Source organism: Rhinopithecus bieti, unplaced genomic scaffold, assembly GCF_001698545.2.
Source record: "Rhinopithecus bieti isolate Rb0 unplaced genomic scaffold, ASM169854v2 scaffold_364, whole genome shotgun sequence".
Classification (NCBI taxonomy): Eukaryota; Metazoa; Chordata; class Mammalia; order Primates; family Cercopithecidae; genus Rhinopithecus; species Rhinopithecus bieti.
The window spans coordinates 860,305-878,934 of NW_016803104.1; the positions used below are offsets into that span (position 1 = coordinate 860,305).

At 35.8% G+C, this 18,630-nt stretch overlaps 1 protein-coding gene across 1 annotated transcript in view; it reads right to left on the reverse strand.

The window, feature by feature from the left end:
* Positions 1–18,630, reverse strand: part of LOC108543404 (cGMP-dependent protein kinase 1-like) — a 161,999-nt gene that overhangs the window by 57,235 nt on the left and 86,134 nt on the right.

Below are 18,630 nucleotides of genomic sequence, written 5' to 3' on the forward strand. Positions count from 1 at the left end.
CAAGGGGAAGGGGAAGGGGAAGAACTTTAGAACTAAGGAGTAACAAAGTTGATTTGATTTTCACCTTTTCATTTCTGTTAATACACCAAAGGAGGTTCCAAAAACAATAGAATGTACATTTGCAAGTATAAAAATTAGACCAAGATACATATGCATAGTTTAGAAACAGGAAAACAATAATAGAATAATCTCAGTCTCCTTCTCCCCTCCCCCATCTCTCTTTCTAAAACCACGTATCTGCACAGTATCATATTCACGTTTCTTTGGAAAATAGATAATAGTCATTAGTTTATTATATTTCCATTTCTTCCAGTATCACCAGTCTCCACAAAACCAAGGAGTAAGAATCCAGTGACCCTTATTATTCACAGTTGTTTTCCATTCTTGATGTAATACCCTTGAATCAATGCTGTCATTTTAAATTAACAGAATCAGATGCTACAACTTATGATTGATCGTTATTATTAAGAACTAAACATGTTTCCCTATGTATTGGAAACCAAATATAATATTCCAACCCAGGACAAAATTTGTGAAACTTAAAATTTTACTTTCACCTTGCCATTCCAATAACAGAAGTAACTCAGCATTATTTTACAAAGCAGACAATATTAAGTACCATTTAAAAGTAAAGACCACATGCAAAAGGAACATAACTATAGTTCCAGATGGTAATTAAAAGCCAATAGTACAAAAGGCAAATATAGTCGTATTAGCTTTAGTCCATCTCACCCATAATCCAAATGAGCTACAGAAGTCTACTCTAAGTGCCTCCAATAAATAAATAGATAAATAAATAAATAAATAAATAAATAAGTTGTTAACATTTACTAATTCACATGCAAATCTGTTAGCCTGGCTTTGCCTGCACACATCTACTCTTCAGTATACTTTCATTTCCTGTTGAGTTTAGATCGACCAATTCTTGGGGAAAACTACGAAAATAAAACATTTTAGTAAACACACATAGACTGTCACGTATGACTGAGTTTATTTCTTATTCCGTAACTGTAGTATGTAAGATGAGATTCAGTAAGAACATCAATGTCTACCCTGGATTTTAAAATGCTACAAGAGAGCATCCTGGCTTATCAAAAGCTCATGACTTATGTCCCTGGTTTTGCTAGTGACTTTGTCCTTCCAACTTTGATTTCTTCAATGTCTTGGCCTTTCTGGGAATACTGATAAATATACACTTAAGTAATAAGTATAAATTTACTGGAAAAATCAAGTCAGAATCCCAGCTTACTTAAATGTTCAGATACATGCCCAGAAATCCTCTTTCATTTTTTATGTAACCTAAGAGCACCACAATCTATAAATAATTACTTACAAAACAGTTTGAAAAGGAGTAAGAACATTGAGAAAGTGAGCCGTAAGCTCAAAATATACAGACTTGGTCTATGATACATCCAAGATATAATGCTGGCCATGTACTGAATGAGCACTTAATTTGGTACACAGGATTTTATGTGATAATTGTTCCTGATTTAATAAAGCTTAGCGTACTGACTAATCTGTAAGTCTGGAAAAGTACATAAAAATTCAGTCAGAAGAATGCCTATATATAGAGAAAGTAGCATTGAAAACTGAACCAATAAAATATATTTTCACATTTAAAAAGGAAGATGCGATTTGGGCTTAAACTACAGGGACTGTTGCTTCATTGTGCAACTTTAACTTTGTGTATATGGAAAATGTTAGGAAATACATGACCTTATTCCCTCAATTTTCAAATGCTTGAAATTAAATAAGCTTAGACACTAAAATAAAAATGGACAGACTCTATAATCAAGTCATCAATCATCTCTTATTAAATAATTGCTGCTACATAAAGAGTCTTATTGACAACTAAGCTTTGAATGCAGAATCTTTTGACTTCATTGGAAAACAAAAAGAACCATCTTAGCGTTTGTTTGTATGGGGAGTTATTTTCTGCTAAATCATGTTTTCAAAATAAAAAACTTCTTAAAGTACCTCTTACTACAAAGTTTTAAAACCTCTTTAAACAAGAAAACTTCTAAAATTCCAAGCAAAAGGGCCAATTTTAATGTATTCTTGTTGTACAGCACCTAGGTGTAATCACCATCCTTTTAGCAGTGGGAAGGAATAACTTAAAGAAATAAAAAGTTTAAAAGTAAATTTAAATGAACTAAAGTATTTCCAGTATAATCAATTTACTCTGGAAAAGTATAACTCTTTCTTCAGAGGAATTGAAAATAAGCATTAGTTGCTCCTGCTCATTCCAAAATTGTGGCGTTTCAGACAATAGACTGTTTCTTGAGCACCTCTAGTCCATGAAATAGTTCCACTTATTTTTCAAATACATTTCTGAGGAGCTATAGCCAATAGGAATATACAGGAAAATTCGCATGTTCGATTATCTGCTGCATAAGGAATAATGATAGCAATGCAAATATCTGCATTACAAAGCACCTTTCTTCCAACGACTTAAGATCTCGTCTCTCTTTTTTTTTTTTTTTTTTTTTTTTTTTTTTTTTTTTTTTTTTGAGACGGAGTCTTGCTCTGTCGCCCAGCTGGAGTGAGTGGCCGGATCTCAGCTCACTGCAAGCTCCGCCTCCCGGTTTACTCCGATCTCCTGCCTCAGCCTCACTGAGTAGCTGGGACTTACAAGCGCCCGCCAACCTCACCCCAGTAGTTTTTTGTATTTATTTTTAGTAGGAGACGGGGTTGCACGTGTCTAGCCAGGGATTCCGGTCTCGGATTCTCCTGATCTCGTGATACCGCCCATCTCCGCTCCCAAAGTGCTGGGATTACAGCTTGACGGCCCCTTCTGAATAGAAATCTCTGATGAATTTTGCATAACTTCATGGACAGGAGGCTTAGGGATATAGCCATGGTTGTAGCGGGTCAAACAATGAAAAGACAGTATAAAGCAATGTGTGAAAGAAGAAAATAAGGCTACAAGTTACCCTCCATGGCCTCTAGGAGTATAACAAAAGAAATAATCAGGAAGCTGGCCCCAGGCCAGCTTGTGTAAGATATCCCCTTTTCTGTAAAACGAAGGGTTTGCAATGGACATGTCTATGAAGCTCACTTACAGCTTCACAGTTCCATTATTCCAACTGTCTTGAAAGATACAAACTTTGCAGAGAGTGCTTGTACCTGTAGTTTCTCTTTCTGCTACTCAGTGGTCCTCCTCCCAATCCTGTCCTCCAATTCTAGACTCCTAAACCTCCTGCTTCAGGAAAATAATACCAGAGGTTTTCATTTCACGGAGTCCTGCTTTCAGCTCCTGGTATGCAAAACAGGCATGCAGGAGACCCTGATTTAATGCCCAAACAGTAATTGGGGAAAATACGTCTTGGCTGTTTGAAATAGACCTATAACAGACCAGTGGTTCCTTCCCTTCCCAGGATTCATATTAGAATATGGGTTGTGTCAAAAACAGACATGATAAAACTTTGAGATTTGGGACTAGGCATCAGTATTTAAAAATGAAATTCATATGCAAGTCTATACAGCAGTTAATTACCAATGGTAATAATCACATGTATATTTTAAAGAACCATTAGTATTTATTTGATATGTATGTGACAGACACTTACTACTTAGTATACAAGTATCACAGGAAAATGTATCCAGGGACCAAACAACTGTTCTCAAATGATCTTTGAGAACACCATCCATTCTTGAAATGGAGAAAGCCTGTATATCTGTCTTAGCATAGAAAATACTAAGCAGAAAAGAATAAAATGGAGCAAAATGTTTACCATGTTAAGTTGTTTAGTAATAGTGATCAGTACATTAATCAAATGAATTAAGTCCCAGGAAACATCTCACATTTGTTATCAAGTCACTGCCATTGGATGCAAAACTTGGCATTTTTCTATGATGCTGCCAAAAAACTGAATGGTTTATCAAAGAACATTGTTTTAAACTTGAACGATGAAGCAATCTATAGGGTTTTGTTTACTTTTGAAACTAAACTCCATACTTTTATTCAGATTTCCTTAGCTTTTACTTATGGTCCGTTTTCTGGTCCAGGATCCCATCTAGAATATCATCTTGTATTTATCTGTCTTATCACCCTTCCTTGTTTTTGAGGAATACTTGCCAGGTGTTTTGTAGAATGTCCCTCAATTTGGGATAGTAGGATTTTTTTCATGATTAGACTAGAGTTAGGACGTTCTGGGGAAGAAGACTACAGAGATAAAGTGCCATTTTCATCACATCATGTCAAATGCCACACTATTGATATGATTGATCACTAAGGATACGTGAACCTTGATCCTGCCAATATAGTCATTCTATAGTTTTTAATACAGTGCATACTTATAGGAGATGACAGATACAAAACAGGCTTGATTGAAATGTGATCTTCTTCATAATTTTTACCTTAGAACAGTGTCCCTCTCAAAATCAGATAACTTTATTAAGGCATCACAAATTCCACACTGCTAAGGTTTCTGCACAGTCATTCCAAAGGGTCACAGTAAAATTTATTGAGCAGGATTTGAGCAGATGATTATAATATTAGGAACTGGTGCCTTTCCATACATTTTCCCATGAATCACAGGAGTGAAGAGATAATGGTGAAGGTAGAACAACTAAATGTCTTTTCTTTTCTATATGTATACAAAATTATTATAATAATTGTTTCTCTGAGCATACTGATTACTCTTTATGGAAGTTTAGGAAAAAAGCTGCAATCAAATTTCACTTTAGCCATATGCTGGTTCAAATGAATGCTGCTGTAACACTTAAACTGACATTCACCTCATAAAGCTCCTCACTCTACACTTGTATATATCTAGTTGAACAGCACTAAATAATTTTCCCCATTTATTTTATCATTGGTAAATAATACAGTAAAATGAAAGAAACTGGGAGGGGGCATTCAGGCCTATTATGACAATTCTTTATGCCATTTAACACCTGGAGATTTTTTTTTTCATATTTGACTTCCTTTTTCCCACATAGTTTTCAGAGACACAGAGTTAAATATTTGGCCAAATGCTATTCTCACTTCTCTCTCTCTCTCTCTCTCTCTCTCTCTCTCTCTCTCTCTCTCTTTGACTCCCTTTTCCTTACCTAAGTTATTAAGTTTTCTTTCAAGAGTTAATAAGTACCAAATTCACATGGCCTAAGTGGATTAATTGGGTTTGCAAGGCTTTTTGATAATAGAAGAAACTATATAAACTGATAGGAGCACTACCTTGACTTGTTGCCTCTCTTTCCCAGTCTCAACAATGGGGATGTTCAATGTCCACTTAATGTTTTCAAAGAACAGACAGTATCTGATTGGATTCTCGGTCTGATTTACCATCCTTTAACTTTGCGGTTATAAACAGACATAGTAGAACTTGCAGATTCACAGGGACAGAAAACCTTTTTTTGACTTCATCATAACAGGAAATTGCTGAACTGGAGGTGGAAACCTTAGAAACTTGTCCTGAGTGTTGTCACTTGGAGCAGTGTCCAAGTGAAGTATGCTAGGAGGAAGTCGAGGGACTTAGTGTGTGAAGTCACAGGGAGGGGTTGTCTCTCCTGAATGGAAGCAGAAGTAGTCACACAGTATCTTCATTTCCACAGTACTTGTGATGTTTGGCCACTCACAAGAAAAACAAAATAAGAACCAACCTCAATGTAAATATATAAAATATATGAAATGTGAGGCAAACAATCGCAAATTGAAAGAATCTATTTTAGCAGCAATTGTTCTATTTTTACTGCTCTATAAAGGATATTCTGGTGGTAAATAAATTATGCTATAGCATATACTATTTGCACAAAGATGCCACTTAAGATACATAATACAAAATAGATAGTTATCTGTGGAGTTTTGTTTGATATAAAAAATGTACTTTGACATTCTGAAGCCAAAAATTCTACTGCTATATAGAGAATTGTTTTAGAAACAGCATTTTTTTTAATTTATTTTATTTTATTTTATTTTTTTGAGATGGAGTCTCGCTCTGTCACCCAGACTGGAGTGCAATGGCGTGACCTCGGCTCACTGCATCCTCTGCCTGCTGGGTTCGAGCAATTCTCCTGGCTTAGCCTTCCAGGCAGCTGGGACTACAGGCGCCCACCACCATGCCTGCATAATTTTTGTATTTTTAATAGAGATGGGGCTTCACCATGTTGGCCAGGCTGGTCTCAAACTCCTGACCTCAGATGATCCACTGGCCTCGGCCTCCCAAAGTGTAGAAACAACATTCTTACAGGTCTTTCTTGCTAAAGTCTGAAGAATCAAAGCACCAACAAAGAAAATAAAATGACCCTGATACAACTGAGTTATTCAGCTTGCACTGTTAACTTTTTTCCCCTTAAATTTTGTTCCATCCTATGCTTGAAGCTAGAAAAGGTTCAAATCTGTTTCCAGTAAGAGAAAGGACTTGAAATAGTTTCATAAATGTTATTGTTAATTTCTAGTGTGTTACTTGCTGATTAGGAAACAAAGATTTAAACAAAAATGAGCAGCAATAAGAATCACTGCAATCTTAAGTTTCAGGCTGCTAACATATATTATCATGTGTGCTTAGGAAATATATTTGTATACAGGAAGTGGAGTTCTATTACTATCTATCTATTCTTAAATCCAACAGTTTAGAGTATTTGTTCAGAAATAAGATCTTTCTTAGGTAATATAAGGAATGAAATTTGTTACCTAGCGTAACGGTGAATCAAAAGTTTGCCTAATAAGCAAAATACTCTTCAGTCATTAATCTAAGCCCTAAGTATTAAGGAAAGTAAGCTGAGTGGGATACTTTCTAGATCCAGAATCTTTCAAACATATTGATAAAATGTAAACATTCTCTCTCTCTCTCTCTTTCTCTAATGTAAACATTCTCTCTCTCTCTCTCTTTCTCTCTCTTCTGAGACAAGATCCAGCTCTATTGCCTAGGCTGGAGTGCAGTGGTGCGATCATGACTCACTCACTGCAGCCTTGATCTCCTGGGTTCAAGCAATTCTCCTGCCTCAGCCTCCTGAGTAGCTGGGACCACAGGCACACCCCACCATGTCTGGCCAAAATTTTTTGAATTTTTTTGTAGAGACCAGGTTTCACCAAGTTGCCCAGGCTGATTTCAAATTCCTGGGCTCAAGTGATCTTCCTGCCTCAGCCTCTCAAAGTGCTGGGATTACAAGTGTGAGCCACCACGCCCAGCCAAAATATAAATATGCCTGTAATAGTAAACCTAATTACCTAACACCATAAAAAATGGGGTGCTCCATGAATAAGCACATAATTCAAATTATTGAATTTTATCCTTTCTAATGACCATATAGATTTCTCTTACCCTATTAAAAAAATAGATAATCAGTATTTCTAGGATAGTTGTTTTCTTCCAACCAATCAAGGCATAATCTACATAGTAGAACAGAGGATGATGCCTGGTCAATATTTGAATAAACCATCACTGTGGTGTTATCTCTATTTAATATGACTCCAATAAAACTTATATGGTATGCATTATTAGTTGATCAGACTTCAAGTATTATGAGTCAAGGAACCTGTCTTACCTCCCCATTTCTGATCAAAATACACTTGTTTTCTATAAGCTATAAAGTCAGATAGCCAATTTTGTAAGAATTGTCCCTATAATATAGCCATGCGAGTAATGAGTACCTGGCATGAAAACGCATAAAGGAGGCAGTAATATACAACAACTGAAGCATAACCTCTGGAGCCAATCTGATTCAGACAAATCCCAATTCCATTACTCACTGGCCACCTAAAAAAGCTACTTAATTCATCTGCCTCGATTTTCTTCAACTGTTTAATGGGTATGATCAACAAAGCAACTTCAGTGGGTTATCATAAATATTAATAAATGAGAGAATGCATGTGAAACAAAGTTATAAGCAATCATTAGTAATAATGATAAAGGATGATCATTATTTTCATGGAGTTTTTGCTAGCGCCATGTATGTTTTGTTAATGCTAATTGCCCGATTTTCTGTCCATGAATTTTTGGCTGATCTAAGTTTCCACTTCCCTCACCCCTTGGCTGGGATGTAGGTATGAGAGTTGCTTGGCAAGCAAAGTAGAGATAAATGAGGTGTTACTATATGAAGTTAATGTAGGCACATATAAATATCCAAACGTGCCATAAGGCTGGGGTTTGACTCTTTCCCTAATACTCAGTTTCTTAATCAGAATGTTCTAATTGGTGGTTTTATGTTGGTCCTGGTAAACTTTATTAACTCTTTGTACTTTGCTGTATATTGCAATTTATGCTTTTTTTCACAGTTTAATTTCTGAGCCATATTATATATAATCAGGTATCAGCAAATAAAAGGACCAAACTAAAAATGATGGAATATATAATGAAGGAAGCATGGGATTTCTACAATCTATTCTAGACCCTTTATTAAAAGAAGGGTAAGTGAAGCCTCCCTTTTTGAAATTTAAATTTAATATACTTTTCACAATTCTATTGTGCTCTCAGTAAATATGGAATTTACGAGCCATCACATGGACTAAAGTAAAGCATAAAGTCCTCATGCTGCTTCGGCTCAAGATGCTTACCTTCAACTATTCCCTGAGCTTGTAGGAGACAGATAATACATCACCATGCTCTTAGCCACAGTCAGGCACTAGATACAGAATCAGGCAACAAGCATCATAATCCAACGCTGGAAATGCCTGAAACAGATTCCTGAGAGGCATTCACAGAGTCTGAGATATCCTCTCTGAGGACCAATTTTTGCCAAAATCAGAGTTGCCAAGAAGCGACTCAGGGACTCCATCCTGTAGATAGACCCCTCCCCCATTTTCCTGGGGCTTACTCAGTATGACTCACTTCCTTAAAGCCACTATGAGGGTGGTTCACTGGGAAATGGGAAAAGGCCTGGCCATGTTCCAGAGGTACAGAGGATATCACTGGTTTCTTCAGTAACATGCAGGTGAAAGCTATGGGAATCTCATGCTGACCAGAAATACGTAAGTGTACCTTTCAGAAGGGGAAAACTAAATCTCAGATTTTCTACTTTCTTGCCTTTGGCAAATCATTATGAATACTCTTTTGATAAAAAGGCCTTTTATAATGTCTTTACCCCTTTGTGTAATGTTTATTATGGGGACATTCTCAGAGGTAAATTTTGAAAATAAAATACATAGAAAAGAGAGCCAATCCCTTCTTTATCACTTTTACTGACAAATGACAACAGAAAAAAATAGTATATGGAAGATCTAATTTTTAGGCTCCATCAAAGCATATTTGCAACATGTCATCAATTAACATCACTTGGGGATATGCTATGTCAGTGGAATAAAAACTCATAAAAGGCTAATGTTTCTGAGATGAACCGACATGATAAGCCATTGGAATTCACTTAGTGCAGATGTTTCATTGCTATCTATTCCAGCAAATATTATCAACCACCCACTTCTGCCCAGTGATGCTGACCTGAGGATCCTGGTCTGTATTGCACAGATTCTGACTTGTGTCTTCAGTACTCTAGATATGGGCACACAAGAGCAAGCTAAGGCATGTCAGCAAAAGCATTTGCATTGTGTGTATGATACTATTATTATTATTATTACAGGTCCATGTGCTCCACTAAAACTGAGCAACTACTTACATGCCTGGCACCGTGCCATATCCTTTCATATAATTTCATTTGGTAAAGGGGAGTAGATGTTTGTTCAGGTACAAATGAAACAGGAAACACATAGAAGAGCATTAAGAACCACTGTGAAAAACTTATAATATAGGCCTCTTATTCTCAAGCGAAATTTAATCAGTTTACCCGGTGGGGATGAATGGAAAAATGTAGGATTTCCAAGTGAAAAGATTTTCTCTAAGAGTTTAAGAGCAAGAACCCCCTCTCCTTTAGTTCAGGGCTCTTCCTTCCAGACCAGATTCCTTCTGAGATCAGCAATGCAGTGGCTTAAATCCCTGGATTAGCTGTGACCTCTTCATTTCATTTTTTTTTTTTTCTATTTCCTATTGAAAATCGAAACCAGAATATTTTGGATTTTAAACAAAGTGAATGAAAATGAGACTATAATGATTATGGCAGTGATGCAGTTGACAATTGCATTACAATGAAAGGTTTTCTTTTTATTCAAGAAGATGTCATCAGTGTTCTGACTTCCCCTTAACCTATCCACACTCAAACTTCAAATTTATTTGCCTTTTAAAAATTCCAAATCACGAGAAATTATGTATCACCTGCTTTAGATTTTCTAACAGAAAGTGAACATTTGAGTTTTGCAGCTAAAACAGACATTAAAGTGATGGCATCGCTAACTTCCTCTGGAAAGGGAAGGAGATCTGAAATTAGAACCACAAATTAAGAAGTAACAAGGAAATTATCATGTTTTCATTGCTTACAAAATGATCTCTCACTCATTACCCAGAGAATGACAATGATAATATAACTGGGCACATGTGCAGTGCGACTTCACCCAGAAGTAGAAAATGTAAACTTCTATGTTTTGTTGTTAATGTTATTGCAATGCTATGCTATAGTTTTTGTGCGCTTAATAGAAGATGTTTCTATTATTCATGTCTTTACATTTTACTAAATGCAGTGGGTTCTCATTTCCGAATAGAACATACAGTCATTCCTTGGTATACATGGGGGATTAGTTCCAGGATCTCCTGTGGATACCAAAATCCACAGATACTCAAGTCCCTGGTACAAAATGGTGTAGTATTTGCATATAGCCTCAGCACATCCTCCCATGCACTTTAAATCATCTCTAGATTACTTACAATAACTAATACAATATAAATGCTTTATTTACAATGTAAATAGTTGTTACATTGTGTTGTTTAGGGAATAATGACCAGAAAGAAAAGTATGACATGTTCAGCACAAATGCTACTTTTTCGAATATTTTTGATTTGCGGTTGGTTGAATTCAATGATGTGGAACCCAAGGATACAGGGGTCGACTATATTTTATTCTTTATAATAAAATAGCACATTATGAAATGCATCACCTCAAGAAAAAAAATAACCTTAGATGGTGCTACTATTAATCAGGTAAGCAACATTTCCTTTTTTTTCCAGAGATAGAACTAAAAACCTTAAAAATAATGTGATGGGAATTTGGAAATAGTTCCTATCTTTATGCTGCTTTCATATACTGTCTTGCTTTGATTATGATAATTCATTAATTAAAATACATAAAACAACACCTAATTCCTGTTGAACTGCTTCAAGGACCAGATGTTAAAATTCTCCAATTATATTTTTATTCCACTAATTAACATGTGTCATCGACAGAATATGAGATCTCTTGCAATTTAGGATTTTCTATTTGCTTATTTCACTGTAATGTTGGATGGAATCTATGGATATTTAATAGCATCTGCACATTTTCAAAGGAATTCAAGAATAAATCTTAGGTTCCTTTGGTGATTATGACTGATACGTTGACCCTATTCGTAAAAGTTGTCAATATTTTTTTCTCCATGGATTTTTAACCTGTTGCTTTGTGATATATACAAGATACCTAATAGTCCTGAAGGAATATAAAAATTTTTCCTACTCTGGAGTCTCTGGGGAATGAAAATGGCATCCACTGTGCATCTTGTGATCATGAGCTCAGCCATCTCTGCAAATGACTCACACCCCTGAGGATGCTTGGGGCAGGTTTGACCTATTGTGTGTCTGGTTATGACACACATTTTTTAGTCATTATTTTTCAGCATGGAAATAAGATTTTAATTGACTAAAACAACAAGGTATATTTTCAATGTTGGTAAAACATCACCTTTGCTCTGCATGTTTTATAATAAAAACCAAGTGGCTAAGTATGACAGCAATTATCCTCAGCTTAACAACAGAATAATCCTGCTGTGAGGGACAAACTATGATTCCAGGGGAATTCTGTAATCTTTCTAGTATTCGCCAATCTAACTAACTCTCTTGAGACTGGTAAATCATGCAAGTCAGTCATGCTAACAGGCATTTGATAGACTGTGGTAAATAACTTGAACTAAGTAAGACAATGTAAAATAAAAACCCTTGAAATTATTTTGGACATTCTAAGTAATCTGAGTATTGTAATCAAGACAGTATTCAGATTGTCTATGTTTTCAGCAGAATCAGGCAGTTTTATGATATCATGAACTACTTTTAGCAAATTACCAACAAAAATAAGCATATGCCAGGCACTGTTATAGATACTGGCTGAGGATGGAACAGTGGACAAAACAGACAAAAAAAAAAAAAAAAAAAAATCAACCCTCATGACTTACATGCTGGTGGAGGAGACAAAAAAAAAACAAAAAACAAATTAAATATAGTATACTACATGTGTTAAGTGTTGTGGAGAAAAATTCGGCAAAAAAGGGGTACTAGGTCTGATTTCAAACTACATTATAAGGCCATAGTGACCAAAACAGTGTGGTACTGGCACCAATAAAGGCCACACAGACCAATGGAACAAAATAGAGAACTCAGAAATAAACCCAAATACTTACATATAACTGATCTTCAAAAAACAAACAAAAAGATAAAGTGAGGAAAGGACACCCTTTTCAACAAATGGTGCTGGGATAATTGGCTAGCCCATGTAGGAGAATGAAACTGGATCCTCATCTCTCACCTGATACAAAAATCGACTCAAGATGGATTAAGGACTTAAACCTAAGACCTGAAACTACTAAAATTCTAGAAAAACATTGGAAAACCCTTCTAGATATTGGCTTAGGCAAGGATTTCATGAACAAGAACCCAGAACCAATGTAATAAAAACAAAGATAAATAGCTGAGACCTAATTAAACTAAAGAGCTTTTGCACAGCAAAAGGAACTGTCAGCAGAGTAAACAGATAACCCACAGAGTGGGAGAAAATTTTCACAATCTACACATCTGACAAAGGATTAATATACAGAATCTACAAACAAATCAGTAAGAAAAAACAAACAAAGAATCCCATCAAAAAAATGGGCTAAGGACATGAATAGACAATTCTCAAAAGAAGATATACAAATGGGCAACAAACATATGAAAACATGCTCAACATCACTAATGATCAGGAAATGCAAATCAAAACCACAAAGCAATACCACCTTACTCCTGCAAGAATGGCCATAATCAAAAAATCAAAAAACAATAGATGTTGGCATGGATGTGTTGAACAGGGGATACTTCTACACTGTTGGTGGGAATGTAGACTGGTACGGCAACTATGGAAAACAGTGTGGGGATTCCTTAAAGAACTAAAAGTAGAACTACCATTTGATACAGCAATCCAACTACCAGGTATCTAACCAGAGGAAAAGAAGTCATTACTTGAAAAAGATACTTACAAACAAATTTATAGTATCTATAAATATATAGTATCTATATCTATACATGTAGATAGATAAAGATATAGATAGATATGATGAAATACTATCTATATATAGATAGATATATAGATAGATAGATACAGATAGATAGATATATAGGTATGATGGAATACTATGCAGTCATAAAAAGGAATGAATTAACAGCATTTGTAGTGACCTGGATGAGATTGGAGGATATTATTCTAAGTGAAGTAACTCAGGAATGGAAAATCAAACATCATATGTTCTCACTGATACGTGGGAGCTAAACTATGAGGACACAAAGGCATAAGAATGATACAATTGACTTTGGGGACTTGGCAGAAGGAGTGGGAAGAGGGCGAGGGATGGAAGACTACAAATATGGTGAAGTGTATACTGCTTGTGGGATGAGTACACCAAAATCTCACAGATCACCACTAAAGAACTTATTCATGTAACCAAATACCACCTGTACTTCAGTAACCTATGGAAAGATAAAAAATAATAATATAAAATTAAATAAAGAAAGGGATACTAGGGAGTGTGGGAACAAAAACCAGAGGGCTGTAATTTTAGTTTAGGAGACTAGAGAAGATCCAATTGAGAAGGAGATGGAGGAGTGAGCCCCGTGGGATCTGAGGATGAAATATTCTTGGTAGAGAAAACAGAAACTGCAGTTGTTCTGGAGCTGAAGTCTGTCTGATATGTGTTACAATTAGCAAGACAGTTATAGTGGCTGGAACAGTCTCCTCTGAAGGCAGAGGAGAGGAGGAAGTAATGAGATGGTAGGCAAGGTGGAGCAAGGGGTGCAAATTGTCTGGGGCCTTGTAGACCATTGTAAAGATTTTCCTTTTATTCTGAAAAAGGAGCCTCCAGAGGGCTCTGAGCAGTCAGTTTTGTCCTCTAATTTATATTTTAAAATACCTGCAAGGTTTAAAACAGGCAATAGGAAGGCAAAGGCAGAAATATGGAGACAAGTCAGAAGTCATTGCAATAATCCAGGCAAGAGATGTGGCCTAGACTGCAGTGTTGATGCCAAGAGGTTGGTTTTGGATACATTTTTAAGGTAGAATTAATGTGATTTGCCCTTGGACCAAGATATGATGTGAGTGAAAGAAAAAAGGAAAGGATGATTCTGAAATTTTGAGCCTCATGAATGGGAAGGATGGAGTTCTTTTTAGTAAAATAGGGAAAATTCTAAGAGAAACAGGCTTAGAGAAAAGTAGTTCAGTTTTGATATTTTAGGGTGATGTGTATGATTTGTCCAAGTGGATTTTTCAAATAGGTTGCTAAATGTCTGAGGTTGAAAAGATAAATCCAGGCTGGAAACATAAATCTGGAAGTTGTCAGCATATACAGTATATTGAAAGCTGTGAGACTACCTGAAGATCACCAAGGATGAAAGGATAGATAGAGAAGAGAAGAGATCAAGGACTGAGTTGTGAAGCATGACGACATGGAAATATTGGAGGGCTCAGGACCAACCGACCAAAGTAGCAGAGATGGGACAGCTAATGGGAAAGAAAGAAAACTAGGAGAATATGGGATCCCAGAAGCCAAGTGAAGAAAATGTCTCAAGGAGGAAGAGTGGTCAACTGCATCAATAATTACAGATAGGTCAAGTAAGACATAATAATCAAAACTTTGAATTTAAGAAATCGGAGGTCACTAGTGACCTTGGTAGAGAAGTATGGGTAAAAGCTTCGGGAGAGGATGGGAGGTGAGGAATTGGAAATGCTAAGTTTATATGTATTTCAAGAAATTTTCTTAAATGGGAACAAAGAACTGGATTAATAGTCAAAGCAGGGATATGGGGATAAAGCGTTTTTGTTTGTTTGTTTGGTTGGTTGGTTTTTAAAGATTGGAGTGAGGAAAAGATTCACATAAAAGAGAAAATAATTTCTAGGGTGATGCCCTTAAGTAAGAGAAAGGGGATATGAACTGGTACACAGTGAAATATTAGTGTAGGTCAAACCAGTGATAAGCCAATGTGGCTATCAGTAAAAGTCAACTGTTCCAAAAGAATGACCAACTAGGTTAGCCTATAGGACAGGCAAGAGTTTTTATACACCTGGGATGGTATAAAGATAAGGCAAAGTTGGGATAACATCAAGTATTACTACAAGGCAATAGGTTTTCTATCAACAGCACCACCAAACACAAACAGCTGTTTTATTTAATGACTACATAATATGTGGTAGGCATTATTCTAAGTCTTTTATACTTATTGTCATTTAATTGTTACAAGAAATGACTATATCCCCCCTGGAGAAAACTGAGTCACAAACAACTTACTAACTTTCCAAGGGTCACATGATTTGTAAGGAGTTGTATTGGGTTTTACATGCAGGCAGACTGACTGACTCTAAAACCTGTGCTAAACCACAATCTGATTGTCACCCATCCATCTCTTTATACATTGATCTACATAACTATCTAGAAAATTCCATATTCTCACTCCTGGTTAGTGTTTCCAATGGTGCAGAATTGTATTGAGAAATACTCATCAGAGAATGAAAACTGTGAAAATACAAAATACCGTGAATCTAGGTAGAAATTCATGTCATTATAGTAGGCTTGGAGTTTAGGGATCAATTACAGATTGAATTTTTGGTTCATATGCATTATTGGAAGACTAAAAACCAACCCTCGCTGGACCCCCATTCTTTTCAGAATATACTTGTGCAGCATCAAACAGCAGGAGAGGGGCAGAAGCAGGCTAATGTTTCACACAAGGAACACCGTGCTGCTCCCATGGGTGAACTATTCTGACGGCTTAAAAGGGGTCACCCCTGCTGGTGTCATCAAAGGGATGGGAATCTTCAAGGGGATGACTCTAAGGGAACATCAAGGAGTGTTTATTGGAAGGCAAGGCCTCCTTACCCACTCACCCAATTCCCCTGACTCTGGGAGAAGGAGGAGCAGCTGGTGACCTAATATACTCATCTCCACCCTTACCAGACTCCAAAGCCCAACATAAATCAATGATATTTACCCATCTATGCAAACCTTTTTCATCAACACCTAACTACCTCTACTTCAGTTTTATTTCTTCAGTTTTCTGAAAGCACTTAATCCAATAGCCCAAACAGCTCCCTTAATTTTTAGGGTTTGCTAGCTTTTTACTAACAAATAAGACTAAAAGCACCTTCAATTAAGAAACTGTCTTATTTTGCATTTGTTACAATATTTAGAAATATTAAGCCTCTAGCACACATGCAGTTGATAATTTTAAGTCTTGTTTTAGATCAACTTACCTTGCTTGTGTATGTGAAACAAGTAAAAAATATCTGATGTTATAGCTCCTCACTTATTGATTTAATTTTTTTCACTGACAGTGAATATAAATATGAATACTTGGATTACTTAAAAATAAATGCAACTTAACACCTAGCTCACATTCTGGTTTTCTTTTAAAATAATATTAATAGTTTTATTTTAGGCTTCATATGCAAAAAATTAAGTACCATGAAATATGGGGTGTGTAAATATTCTTAACTTTCATATTAAGTAGTAAAAAAGCCCTAAGTTTTAAAAGATGTGTTGACTTAGTTTTTCAAATAAAATTCATTGTAACATTTATTCAGCTCATTTTCTACATTAAATTTTAACAGAGGTTATATATTATTGATCTAAGGCTGCATAACAAATTATCTCTAGAGATATTGCCTTAAAACAACAATAAACATTTATTATGTTATGGCTTCTGTAAGGCAGGAATTGGGGGTAATTTAGCTGGGCAGTTCTGTCTTTGTCCATCAAGATGACATTTCCATACATGCGGCCAACAAGCATATGAAAAAAAAGCTCAGTATCATTGATCATTAGAGAAATGCAAATCATAACCACAATGAGATACTGTCACATACCAGTCAGAATGGCTATTTTTAAAAAGTCAAAAAAATAACAGATGCTGGTGGGGTTGTGGAGAAAAAGGAATGCTTATACACTGTTGGTGGGAATGTAAATTCGTTCAACCATTGTGGAAAGCAGTGTGGTGATTCCTCAAACACCTAAAAACAGAAACACCACTCAATCCAGCAATCCCATTACTGGGTATATACCCAAAGGAATGCAAATCATTCTATTATAAAGACACATGTATAAATACATATATATATGTTCATTACAGCACTATTCACAATAGCAAAGACATGGAACCAACCTAAATGCCCATCAATGGTATACTGGATTAAGAAAATGTGGTACATATATACCATGGAATGCTGTACGGTCATAAAAGGAATGAGATCATGACCTCTGCAGGCACATGGGTGGAGTTGGAGGCCATTATCCTTAGCAAACTCACACAGAAACAGAAAGCCAAATACTGCATGTTCTCACTTATAAGTGGGAGCTAAATGATGAGAACACACAGACACATAGAAGGGAACAACACACACTGAGGCCTATTGGAGGGTGGAGGGGAGAGGGAGGGAGAGGATCAGGAAAAAGAACTAATGGGTATTACGCTTAATATCTGGGTGACAAAATAATCTGTACGACACACCCCCACGACACAAGTTTACCTATATAACAAACTCGCACATGTACCCCTGAACTTAAAATTCAAGTTAAAAAAAAAAAAAAAGAAAAGATGTCCTCTCTGCAGATATGAAGCCTGACTAGAATTGAAGCTGCAGTTCCAACATGTCCCACTCACATAGGTGGCAAGCTGGTGCTAGTTGTTAGGAGAAGGGCCCACTTCCTCTCCACGTGAGCTTTTTCTTAACTTGCCTAACTGGCTTCATAATAGGGTGACTGGTTTCCCCAGAAAGCAAACAACCTCAGGGAGTAAGAGAGAGGGCACAACATCTTCATAATGCAGCCTCAGTTGTCATATGTCAATCCTACTCACAGTATTCTGAATGTCACTGGGGCCACACCCTAGGAGACCCTGAAGACCAGACAGAGGTTTCTTGACTTTGTTCTGTAAGTTAAGAACGTCACTTTTTAAAAATATGGGATATTAGAAAGGATCCCATTAAAATGGAGTATGTTTTGCTTATTTATTTACAGAGGCAAATATGATGTTCACAGAAGCCTAAAGATGACCTTCCAACTTTTAATCTTTCTTTCTAAAAGAATTTATTAAATTACTTTAGAAAATAAATGAGAAATTAATGTTTATTTTTTCTCCCCACCTCTTTCATTTGCAATATTTAAAGTCCTATGGCATAGTTTGCTCTTAGCAGGATAATTATAAATAAATGTTTGGTAATAAAAAGGGTAAGAAGGAATTATTATAATATTTGTAATATTTGTACAAATAATACAATATTTGTAATATTACAATATTTGTAAATAAATAAAATAAATATTATTTTATTTTATATAGTTTTATATATTTATATTTTATATTTATATATTTTAATATATTTATATAT